This window comes from Equus caballus, chromosome 1 (genome assembly GCF_041296265.1).
Source record: "Equus caballus isolate H_3958 breed thoroughbred chromosome 1, TB-T2T, whole genome shotgun sequence".
NCBI lineage: Eukaryota > Metazoa > Chordata > Mammalia > Perissodactyla > Equidae > Equus > Equus caballus.
The window spans coordinates 113,616,863-113,629,200 of record NC_091684.1 but is presented as its reverse complement, the minus strand read 5'-3'; the positions used below and the strand labels follow the sequence as shown (position 1 = coordinate 113,629,200).

At 38.8% G+C, this 12,338-nt stretch overlaps 1 long non-coding RNA gene across 1 annotated transcript in view; it reads left to right on the top strand.

Moving 5' to 3' along the window:
• Positions 1-1,163: 1,163 nt before the first annotated feature.
• The window catches only part of LOC111775353 (uncharacterized), a 39,874-nt gene continuing 28,699 nt past the window's right edge, over positions 1,164-12,338 (top strand). The window contains exons 1-3 of the long non-coding RNA XR_011424839.1: positions 1,164-1,218; positions 3,235-3,327; positions 3,822-3,940. This is a non-coding gene — a long non-coding RNA (uncharacterized lncRNA). The remainder of the gene's footprint in view (positions 1,219-3,234; positions 3,328-3,821; positions 3,941-12,338) is intronic.

The following is a 12,338-nucleotide window of genomic DNA, read 5'->3' as shown; positions in this document are numbered from 1 at the left end:
TAGGAAGCAGCTGGTGTCTGCAAGTCTAAACTATAAAACTGGTGTTTAGAGATGAAGCTGATAATTCTCCCACTTGTTTACAAGATTGCTCTGAGGGGCAAGATTTCACCTGAGCACGTCTCATGCCAGAAGCCAGAGAAACACACAAACTTGACATGTATACCATCTAGCTAACGGAGGGTGTCATTTTTGTCTGGGGTAGAAACAAACAGCTATTGAGTCGATATGTATGTGGAGAAAACCTGATTGTAGATGGTAAATTTGTGTGTACTTTAAGAATAACATTGACTATACATATCACGATAAAAATAAACCAATTTAAATCTAGTGGAAAAACATGTTCTGAAGGGGATAGTAAATTCTTAATCAATTGGATCACTTCTACCGGAATCAACAGAATGAACCTAATAGCTCTTTTTCAAAACTCCAAATTCTGTGATTCTGTGTAGACCGAATTAAGAAAACGTTAAGTTGGATATGGATGAGTGGCGTAATCTTTGTTAGGAATGAATCCATTTTGGCCTTAAGATACAACGTTTCCTGTTCAATTCATGTCTTGAAAAAGAAGTTCTAATTCTAACTACCTAAAATGAAATAATAAGGACAGTTTGCTGCTATCACAGATGTATCTAGTATTGAAAGAAAGATTTGCATGAACAGCAACGCATCTCTCATCCCATCCTGGCTGGTCGTGAACTAGCTGGGCGACAGTCTGGTGACCCTTAGCCTTTGGTGGTGTGAGGTCAGGTGGAGAGGGAACCTGGAGCTTTGCTCCAGGCTGCCCTCCGCAGTCAAGATCAGAAGCCCTTTTGGCATAATCGCCTCAACACAGTACTTAAGGTTAGAGACACACAACCTGGGCTCAAATCCTGAGCATCTCTGTATAATTTTAACCAGTTACTCCATCTCTCTGAATCTCAGTTCCTTTATTTGTAAGTAGATGATAAAAATTGCCTTTCTGTGGGGATTAAATGCGAGGATATGTGTCAAGTGCCTGACGCATAGTGAGTGTTTGAGAACCATGCTACTGTTATTATTATCATCTATTTGTTTTACTTGCTTATCTTGAGCCTAAATGAAAAATTATTTGAGCACTTTATATAAAAGTCCTTGCATGAACTCAAATTATCACTGGTGATAGAATTATTTTTCTTTCTCAGATTAAAACTTTTTCAAAACACCAATGAGGAGAGAGACAATCTATAAAGGCTCGAAATCGTAAGTTTTTATTTTTGGCATGTTTTGAGCCCGCTTATTTTTTCTGTTTTTTATACATTATGACCATCAAGGAATTGGAAAAAGGATTAGACAGGCTAAAAATAATATAGGTTTGATAAATTCACTCAGCTTGAGAATGACTTTCTGAGGCAACTGGCCTTTCCAAAATAAATTTGCAAACTGTATCCTTATAAAAAATTAGACTTTGGCGAGGCAAAAGAATTTGGGCCATATCAGCTTGTCATTCCAAATTTTAAAATATTTAGTCTTACTTCAAGATAAATAGCAACAATTGAACTTAAGCAGCTAAGAAAAATAAACATACAACTTCTTGAAATTGTACAAATAACTAGATGGTTTAAAAAATTGTTATCAGAAACGTCTTCACTACTAACGAGGTCTAAATTAAAGTGTGGCCATAGACGATGTTTGTTTCTTGCATTATGGCCAGCCTGACAGGGGCTGTCCAGTCTGGGGGTATGTGAGGTTTAGCATTCGCAGGCACTAGGGAGTCATGGATGGAGGGATCCCAGCTGTCTGCCAACCAGAACCTGGCAGGTCTTTGGCAAGGTGGTCAAGAGCTTGTACTTTGAGACAATCCAGAAGGCTTGGGGAGATGATAAGATTAGAACTGAGCCTTAAAGAACAGTTGGATGAGATTATATTATCCCATCCAGCTGCAGTGATTTTCCTTCCTTCTTCCTCGCCACCTTCCCCACAGCGCCACTTTCCACGTGCTTAGAGGCATGAAGTTAGGAAACCACGGACAATCGTGGGAGATGGGTGATCAAAGAAGTCAGTTCCACTGCTGAAAACATTGACACGAGACTGTGCAGGTCAACACCAGTGTTGAGGGACAACCTGGGACTGATAATGATTTCAGGAGGTGGCTTTGTCTTCCTCAGGTTACCTGATCAAGCCTACAGCTCTGGAGTGAGCCTGGAGTTCAAATCTCTGCATTGTCACCTGTTACGGTGGCCCTGGGGCCATGGACGTCCTGTTCTTTGACAGGCATGTCTCACATTTGTAAAACAAACATATAAAAATTAGATTGTTGTGAGGCTAGATGACTTATCATTATAATAATTATCGTTATTATTTTTCAGTCTGCAGTATGCCAAGTGCATTGCCCTGATAGGAGGTTTGATTTGTGTACTAGCATTGACTTTGCATCTAGTTTCTCAGTGAACTTAGCTAAAATCACAGGTGCCACAGACCTATGTCCTATGATACCCTATTAAATCTAGGGCATTTTTTTCAAGTCAGGAATATTTAAAAAAACAATCTGAAGAACCTCTATTACCAGAGTTTAATTGGGTAATCTCTTCAAAGACTATCTGGGGTTGTCTTGTCTACAGGAAATGAGCTTAAGAGAATGCTTTTAAAGATATTTTTATTTTCAGTTTGATATAACCTTCCAGTCTCCAACTTTTTCCATGCTAAGATTTATTCTCTATAAAAGCATTAATAAGTATGCAATTAAACCACAGTGTGACAATTTAAATGATTGCTATGAAAGGATGTTTGTGATAACATTTCTTCTAAATCCAGATTTCTAATAATTTCCTGTTGTCTTAAAACTCATAATGTTTTTGAGTTATAATAATAAAACTGGAATTTTGGTTCTCACCACAAGTAATGATATCTCAAGCAGGACTCATAGTATGCAAAACAAAAATTTTGAAAACAGGCTGAGTTATAGTCAAGTGGCAAAAATCATCGACAAATAAAAATCTCACTCACTTGGCTGTTTTGACTTATATTTTCTCCTACTGATAACAAAAATATGAAAAAATTACTGGATGTTTCTGGTATCATACACACAGTCAGTCATTTTAAGAGAAAACCTACTTGTCTTAAATCTACTCATATCCAGATTCAGCAAATAGAACTTAATCCAAAAGAAGAAAAGCAAGATAATACTCTATGGCCTTTTTTCCTTTTTAACGTCTAAGGTTATTGTTGTAGTAATTGTTGTGGTTCTTTTCATTGACAAACATGAAATCTTTCTCATAGCTGCTCCAGTTCTCTGATTTAGAAGCTGAACCCTTGGCACAGATTGGGTGGATCACGTTCCTCATTCCCTGGATCACAGTGGTTGGTACGAAGGTGGGCATGTGGCCCAAGATGGGCCTATCAGAATTCTCCCCTGGGATTTGTTCTACTACAAGCAGCAGGGAATATAATTCTTCCTTCCCAGGTTGATAAAGATGTGACTCCATGACTCAGGATGTGCAGTAAAGGATTAACTTTGCCCAAAGAAAGGTTTGGTCCTTTGCCCCCAGCCCCAGGGAGATAATCGGTAAATCCTTGGAATGTCCTGCCCAATAAGAATGTCTATGTCTTTGTTTACCTAGGGCTCTTGAGCCAGGTCAGATAGTCTATGCTAACGACATAATTTTTGGTGGAAGGCCTTGGGCCATGTGGTACCAGCTCTAGAGGGGCTGGAGAATAAGGCTATTCATGTGGGTGATCAGCCTGTCTACATAGCCAACTCATAATAAAAACTCTGGACAACGAATCTTGGGTGAGCGTCCCTGGTTGGCAGTATTCTGTGCATGTTGCCACACATTGTCACTGAGAGTAATCCGTGCTGTCCGCAGGATTCCACTGGAAAGGACAACTGGAAGCTACATGCCTTGTATGTCTTGGACCCTGCCCTACGTGCCTCTTCCTTTTGCTGAATTTAATCCATTTCTTTTATCTGTGATAAACTCTAACTGTGAGTATAATGGCTTTTCTCAGAACTGTGAATCTTGCTAGTGAATTATTGAACCTGAGGGTGGTCTTAGGGACCTTTCAAACATTATGCAGAGTGTCCATGTTCTCTACTACTGGAAAAAGGCTCAGTGAGAGAAGCAGAGATGAGAAATATGATGGATGAACGGAAGAGATGATAGAGAGAGAGAGAAAAGAGTATCTTGTATCTGATTCTAATCCTAGAGACCCTTGAAGGTATGTTGTTTCCTTAGTTCTTTCTGTGAAGCTGTGGATTACCCTGGTATATTTCCAATAATTCGATCTCTCTCTCCTTCAAATAGTTTATGTTGTATTTCTGAAAGGTTTTTAATTATTATGTCATTTTTCAATTTCAGTTATATCTAGTTAAAAACATATCATTTTTTTACCCTTAGAGAAGTGGGTGTGATTAGTGATAAAACCCAAACAGACAGAGACTTGTAAACATTCTTGGACCAATCAACAAAGTTATTGAAAAATATACTCATTTAAAGTAAATTAATCTGGAAATGTGAATGTCACCTCAACAGGCATTTGAAACCCCAAGTCATTTCTGAAATGCTGTTAGAATAAGAAATTTGAAATGGAACTTAGTATAGTCTGCTAATTTCTTGACTTTTTGTAAGAATTTTCTAATATTTAATTTTCTACATTTTGAGCTCTCAACATAACTTTACTTTTGTGAGAAAAGAGAGAGTTCCATCACTCTAGGGATCTAAAGCTAAACACTAGTGATGCTACTCAAAAGAGACTATTTTAAACCCAAAAAGACTGTTTTATAGAAAATGCTACATTGCTCCACCACTAAATCTCAAATGTTAGCCCACAGAAGAGCAACCAGCAAGTATATTCTCTATAAACACTATGAACACGTAGACATTTATATTGTTACTATTTATCATTCTATTGATGGAGAATGGACCACATTCATCATGCCGGATACCAGTCCAGGAATAGCAATTAAATTTCCACAAGTGTATCAGAATTTTTTGAACTTTTTCGGAACAAAAGGAAATTTCTTAATTTGATAAAATATCTACCAACATTTAAAGCAAAAGTCATGTGTGATGCTAAAATATTGGGAATATTACCTTCAAAGTGAGGAATAAGACAATGAAGTCCTTTATTACCATATCTAGGTCCTAGACAGCACACTATACAAAAAAAAGAAATATGAACCATAATTATTGGAATGAAAAATTGTCATGATTACAGACAGTATAAGTTTTTTGATAGAAAATGTAGAAGAATTTCAGAAATTTGACAGATACAGGGTCAGTATACAAATATTAATGAATGTAATTAATTGTGTCCCTAAATATCAGCAATAACCAATCAAAAAATGTAATCTTTAAAGGTCTGCATGTCTAATACCCACTAGGTATGTAGAAATAAATCTAAGCAAAGACGTAGATGACCTGTGTAGAATCTATTGTACAATATTATTGAAGGGATACAAAAAAGACAAATAAATGGAGATATATTTCATAGGCAAGAAGATTTATTTTCCTAAAGAGATCAATTATCCTAAAACTAATCTAAAATTTTCATTAAAACTTCAACAGGGTTTTTTTTTTCACAAAGCTAGTCAGTTCATATGGAACTATTTCATGCTTCTTCAGGAGTCAGGGCCCAAAATAGCTCAGGTGATTTTGAAGAGAAAAAGTCAAGAAGCAGCACACACCCATTTAGAGATGGAATTATTTTAAAGCTATCATATTCAAAATAGTGTGCTGGTGGTACACAGGTAGTAGAATAAAGATCCCAGAAACAGACCCACATAGACATGGGGAGTGGATAAAAGGTGGTCTCACACACCAATGGAGAAAGAATGGCTTTCCACGTGAAAGAAAATAGATATAGATATCTTACATATACGCAAAAATACACTGAAAATAGTAAAATCAGGAAGCAAAGCTTTAAAATTCTTAGACAAAAATGGAAGAGAACGTATTTATGACATCACAAGAGGATACAAGTTTTTAAATATGGAAAGTACAAATCTTAAAAAGATTAATGAATTTGATTAAATTAAATGAAAACTCTTCTTTCTGTTTACAGATACCCAAAAATATTTTCTAAAGCCCTACATTCCAAGATAATATCTTTTAATTCTTATAATTTATATCAAGAATATATTAAAACGTCCTACAAGTTAATCAGAGATAAATAGACCATAGAAAAATGAGCAAAGGATATGAAAGGTCAGTCATGAAAGTGGAAAGCTGAATCAACAAGAAACCTTTGAAAAAAATGCACCTCTCCATCTTATTTTGTAATCAAGGAAATACAGATTAAAATGACAAAGATAGATTGTTTCAAACTCATCAGATGGGTAGAAATTTTTTAGAAACGAAGAATCTGCTAACACCAAACGCTGGAGAAAATGTTAGGAAAAGGGAGTTTTCATATACTGTTGTAGGAGCTGTAAATGAGAACAATCCCTTTGGAGAATCATTTGACAATATGTAGCAAAGCTGAAGATGCTCATTCGCTATGGTCAGCAATTCCAGTTCCTTATACATACATTAGAGAAAACGTTACCACATGCATCATAACTTATGATTTGATATGGATAACTGGAAACACCTTAACGTATGTCAACAGAAGTATTAATGAATATGGTTTATTCCTACAAGGAATACTATAAAGCAGTTAAAATTAATGAAGTGGATCTCCCAGTGGTTTATTCGTCTGTTGAATACTCTGTTCTCTCCTCCATCCTTCTACCACACTGGCCTCCTTCTGGGGATTTATACCTGTGGTTCCCTCTCTCTAGAACATCCTTTTCCTCAGATATCTTTGTGGCCCCTTCGTGTGCTTTATTTGGTTATCTGCTCTCATGTCACCTCCTTGTAAGGATCTTGTATGAATACACTGTAGAACATTGCATCTCTCCCTCTCTCATCATCCTCTGACTTCCTATATCTGCTCCTGGGTCTTCTCTTTCCCCTATAAGTATATAAGCTACATGGAGGCACTTTGTTTTGCTTACAACTGTATCCCCAGTACTTAGAAGGGCACCTGCCACTCAGGTGACAGTAGATAAGTATTTGTTGAAGCAAGACATAGAGGCCTGCACACATTTGGGAGTTTATGAGCTCCCCTCACATGATCCTGTACTCCCTCACACTCATATTTTTCTGTAGAAACAGACCCAGTGGATTTCCCTTCCTATTGCAAACTCTTCCTGGAGTAGGAGATGAGCCGAGGAATGAGGGGCAAGAGGGCGGCCTGTGAAACCCTCCAGCCTCTTTGCGCCTTCAGCACTTGCTCTCCTGGATCCTTCCATGAAACTGCAGTGCACACGGACAAGTGGTCCATCCAGGAATAAGATTGTGCCCAGTTGGGGAGAGCTGGATGTCCCCTCTTCTGAGGGTCCTGGCAGATGGCCCACACAGGAGCATGAGCAAGAGAAAAAGCCTGTGCTCAGGTCCCAGCGAACTTATGTGCTTCTGCTTGAACTTTTTGCAATATCATCTATGCTGGAAATGATGATTGAAAGCCACAGTCTAGCACAATGTTTACATTCTGAGGGTTGGAAACGGGGAGTCATTAAGTCTTTCAGACAACAAGGTAATGTTCAACTACTACTCTCCTAGGAGGGGGTGTCATTTAGTGCACTGCAGGGTGCCAATGAGAGCTGCATTCTGGGAACCTGAAAGACTTGGTCCCTCTCCTTTGACCTAGGGTTCACCTTATCTTCTCTGAGGTAGGCTGGGAACGTGTTCTTTTCATTTTCCAAAGCTAAATAGCTAAATTTCCCTTGAATTGCTTGTGTTAGTTGAAAGAATACAGGCTCTGAGATGAAGCAGACTTGAGTTTGAGCTGTGACTACAGTACTTCCCAGCCATGTGGCCTCGGGCAAGTTGCTTAATTTCTCTAGATCTTCCTTTTCTTCACCTGAGTAATGAGGTTATAAAACATCTCCTACCTCTGGGTTTTGGGGTTAATACAATGAAACAGCAGATGTAAGACGCCATGCTGGTCCAATGTGGACAGGCAAAGTGTACTTTCTGGCCCAGCTACATCCTACCTCTCTCTGTAGAAGTACTCATAATTTTGCTTAGTACAAATCACTTGACTACATTTAAATGAAGGTTCTTTTCCACAAGCTTGGAGCTGTGAGGACTTTGTCTTTCCCCAGTTGGCTGAGTGAGATAAAGGCAAAGAAAAGCAAGTGATGGTAATAACTGATACTCCTCATGTCTTCATGGAGATCTCCCTGTAACCAGATAACTTCCTTCCAGCCGCAAGTGTGAGCTAAATTTACTAAGTGAAGATCTAAGAATGAAATGAGATGGGAAGAGAGCCTGCCTCTGGATATTGAATATCCTTACTTGGGAGAGTCTTAAACAAAAATTTAGAGTTTAAGTCTTCATTTTGAGGGATTTCACCACAGCCAGTATTCAGAATGATATTGTTACACTTCTATTAAACATCAACTAGTCTAGAAACTCCTAATCTGAAAGGATTGCCTAACAACTAAATGAAAAAAAACAGATAAAGATCACTTCATTTTGATAGATAAGGACACGCGCAATAATTAAAGGTTAATTTGAAGAAAAGAAGAGCAAGCCTTCCCTCCCACCTCATTTTTTCAGAGTCTCTGTATGAATGATCATTTTTTCCTATCTTCTTAAGTTGGTTGTGTTCTCTTTTCACCTGGAAGTTCCTCTGCTTGCTGTCTTGCCACCCATTGCTGTGGGGCAAGGAGAACAGACATGGGCTGGGCGCAGCCCGACCTGGATTCAAGTCATGGCCTTGATACTTGATAGATGCATGACACCACCTACCTTCACTCTCTGCGGTTTAGGAAACTGAGACCCAGGGAAGTTAATACTGCTCTTGCCAGGGTCTTGAGGGGATTAAACCAGATAATGTCCGCAAAAGGTCTGGGATAAAGGAGGTATGAAATAAACAGCAGCTGCTATTATTATTGTTATCATGCTCTCAACTGTTCTTCTTCTTTCAGGAAAAGATTGAGGTGGGCTGACACCCTATGCCTCTCTATATTAAAAAAGCTAAGTAACGTAAACAGGCTAATTCTGGTGCACTATGGCAAGGGCTGTAGACCTCCACAAATTAAGGCATTTTAACAACTTAGCTTTTTTTAAACATTCTTGAGGGATAGATAGATATAGCTGTAGCTTGGCAAACAGGTTGGTTAACTTGTTTAATGTCCCAATCTTTATTCCTGCTTACTCCTTTCTCTTGTACTTCTGACTTTCAATGTGTTCTTTTCCAGACAGAATGTCCTCCTCTTTCTTCAACCAATTCAGCTTCCTTAGCTATAGATGTTGAAATCTAACCTTCACAAGATAGTTTTTCACGGTTTAATCTTCAGTCCTGTACATACCCTCTCCTAACCTCTATGTAATCTTGGGCTAGAATAGTGGTTCTCAACTGGTGGTTTTTTTTACCCCCCAGGGGATATTTGGTACTGTCTGGTGTCATTTTTGATGGTCCTAACTGGGTGAGGGCATTGCTAATGACATTTAGTGAGTAGAGGCCAGAGATATTGCCAAACATCCTGCAATGCACAGATCAACTCCATAACAAAGAGTTATCCAGCTTAAAATTTTATCAGTGCTGAGGTTGGGAAACCCTGAGATAGAGTGACTGCAGACTTTTTCAATCAAATTTGGACATTTTGGTGAGTGTAAGATAGCACTCCTAACAATTAAGCTTAGACAGCAGGTGTAAATTGGAGCATCTGGGATCTGTGGTCCTCTATCTTGAGTGCCTTTTCTTTTGGACTGATGAGACATTGTTTGTAAGGGTAATTTTAACTTGCTTTCTTGACTTGCTTATGGCCCTTTTCACCGATTACACACCTGGCTACCCAGAGATAGGCGGTGCAGCCTGTGCATCTTTCCCTTCTCCTTCTAGAACTTTATACAGAGTGCCTACCTGATAAACCTTCTTGACTGACTGTGCTTATTTATAATCTCTGTTCGCAATTGGGTCCTTGACAAAACCTACTATAAAGTTTTCAACCATCAATTATATTATATACCAAAAATGTGGGAGAAACGATGGAGAAGAATTCAAAAAGTACTACTGTTCAGAATGTAGAGAAGATTCTACCTTCTATGATATGTAATTTAATGAAATATGCTAAGCAAGGTACAATCCCCTTAATTGGTACTCATTTAAATTACTCATGTTTACTGTAAATGTTCTTACTGCACAAAATATGCTTCTATTGAATTAGATAAAATTTTATTATTGAAAGCATGGTTTATACATGTAAAATGAACAAAAATATACAAAGTCCCCCAAATCCTGCCCAAGACATAGGAGATGTGTAATAAGCATTAGTTCTGTTTACTCCCCATTACATGTAACACTTGAACAATAATTTTAAACCATTTAAGTTGATTTTGTAAGTTTTTGAACTATTGATTGTAGGGGATATTTAAAGTTACTGAGATGGTTTAAATTGGTTTGTGTATTAGTTTTCTAGGGCTCTGTAACAAAGTTCCACAGACTGGGTGGCTTAAAGAACAAAAATTTATTGTCTCACAGCTTTGGACACTGGAAGCCCAACTTCAAGGTTGGCAGCTTTGGTTCCTTCCATGGACTGTGAGGGAGAATCTGTTCCAGGTCTCTCTCCCTGGTCATAAGGAGACATCTTCTCCCTGTGTCTCTTCATATCTTCTTCCCTCTACATGTATCTCTGTGTCCAAACGTCCCCTTTGTATAGCGACACCAGTCATGTTGCCTTAGGGTCCATCTTGATGAACTCAACTTAACTGCCTCTGTGAAGACCCTATCCCCAAATATGGTCCTATTCTGGGGTATTGGGCACTAGGACTTCAACATATATATTTAGAAGGACACATTCAACCCGGAACAGTTGATAATTAAGAGAATGCCATAAAGAGATTATAAGCTAAATTTAAATTTTGTAGAAAAAATAATTTTATAATACCTTACTATAAAGACAAAACTGTGGAGTCGCTATAGTTTGGGAATATGAGCGATCAACCTCACGTTATTGTAAGCCACTGGAAAATACACTATAGTAGTTTATCCTTAAAAATATTGTAAAGAACTTTCCTGAGGAAATCACGTGTATCAAAATGTTAATATCTTTCTTCTGAGCAACTCAAAATACTTCATCTGCCTTTTAATTTTTTTTCCTCAATATTTCTTGAGTTGGATATGGGATATCCCATAGGTGACAAAACTGAGGTGAATGGAAGTAAGAGCATTTACTTCACACCATCTTCACTTTCTAAAACCAAAGATAAATTTGTTCTCTGCATTTGCGTTATTGAAGGTGTGTCTGCTTGACTGGTTAGAGCATGAAAAAGATTATGAGATTCCAGGTTTGTTGATCTTTAAATGGATTGTATTCATGAAATAATCAGGGCAGAGGTGGGTCTTGAGGGAAGCCCAAGGATCTACCTGGTGGGACCTGAGCCAGGTGAGAGTGTTGGCTTCCTCATAGCTTCCATCTGCCTACTGCATTAGGCTAGGAAGAGGAAATTTAAAGATATATGCATATCTTATACATAGATCTCACATATACACATACACGTTTCCTCTTCCTATCCTCCTATATATATAGTGAAAATATATAGATATAAAGTACATATAATATTTTATACATATCTCTCTGTCTGAAAAGAACGGTGAACAGGGGCCTGGGTTCCAGTCCCCATCCTGCCACTAAGCTTGCTGAGTGATATTAGGCAAGCCCCTTAGTGTCCTGGGCATCTGCTTTCTCAGCTGTAAGATCGGGATATTAGCCTGGTGCCCGGCACAGTCCCCTACAACGTTACAGTCTTATGAAGGAGGTTGTTCCAAGCCTTAAAAGTGATGGTGGCGTGGTTAACCCTAATGCTGAATCAGTCCTGGAGAACAGTAAATCCACACCTTGTTCCCGACAAGTTTGTTACTAAGACTTGTTGGGGGTGGGGAGGTGTCAGTGTTTTCCAGCAAAGGGAAGAGTTCTTCAAGACACCTAGTGCTGACCTTCTCACCTTGCCCACCAGCTGCCTCACTCCCTCCCCACTCCCTCCCCCAGTGTCCCCTCCTGGAATGCTCATCAGCTCGCAGAGGGCTGGCCGGAGCAGCCGCTGCTCTCACGTTGTGAACTCGAAAGTTGGAGAATAAAAACCTCTGCGCTCAGGGTTTGCCTCTCTGAACAGTTTCAGCGATTGTTAAATGAAGGCAAGTTACAAGGAGCGGGTCGAGGACTGGACTGTTTAAACAGAGGCCCCTTTATCTGCTTCACCCCTACCGCGGGGCAGCCTCCGCAAGTTATCAGAGTGTCATTAATGGGGACAGCTGCTGGTAAACAAGGAAGATGTCGACACCAGCGCCTCAGTCAACAGGAATTTCACTTTAATCTGTCCCTTGCTTAAAGC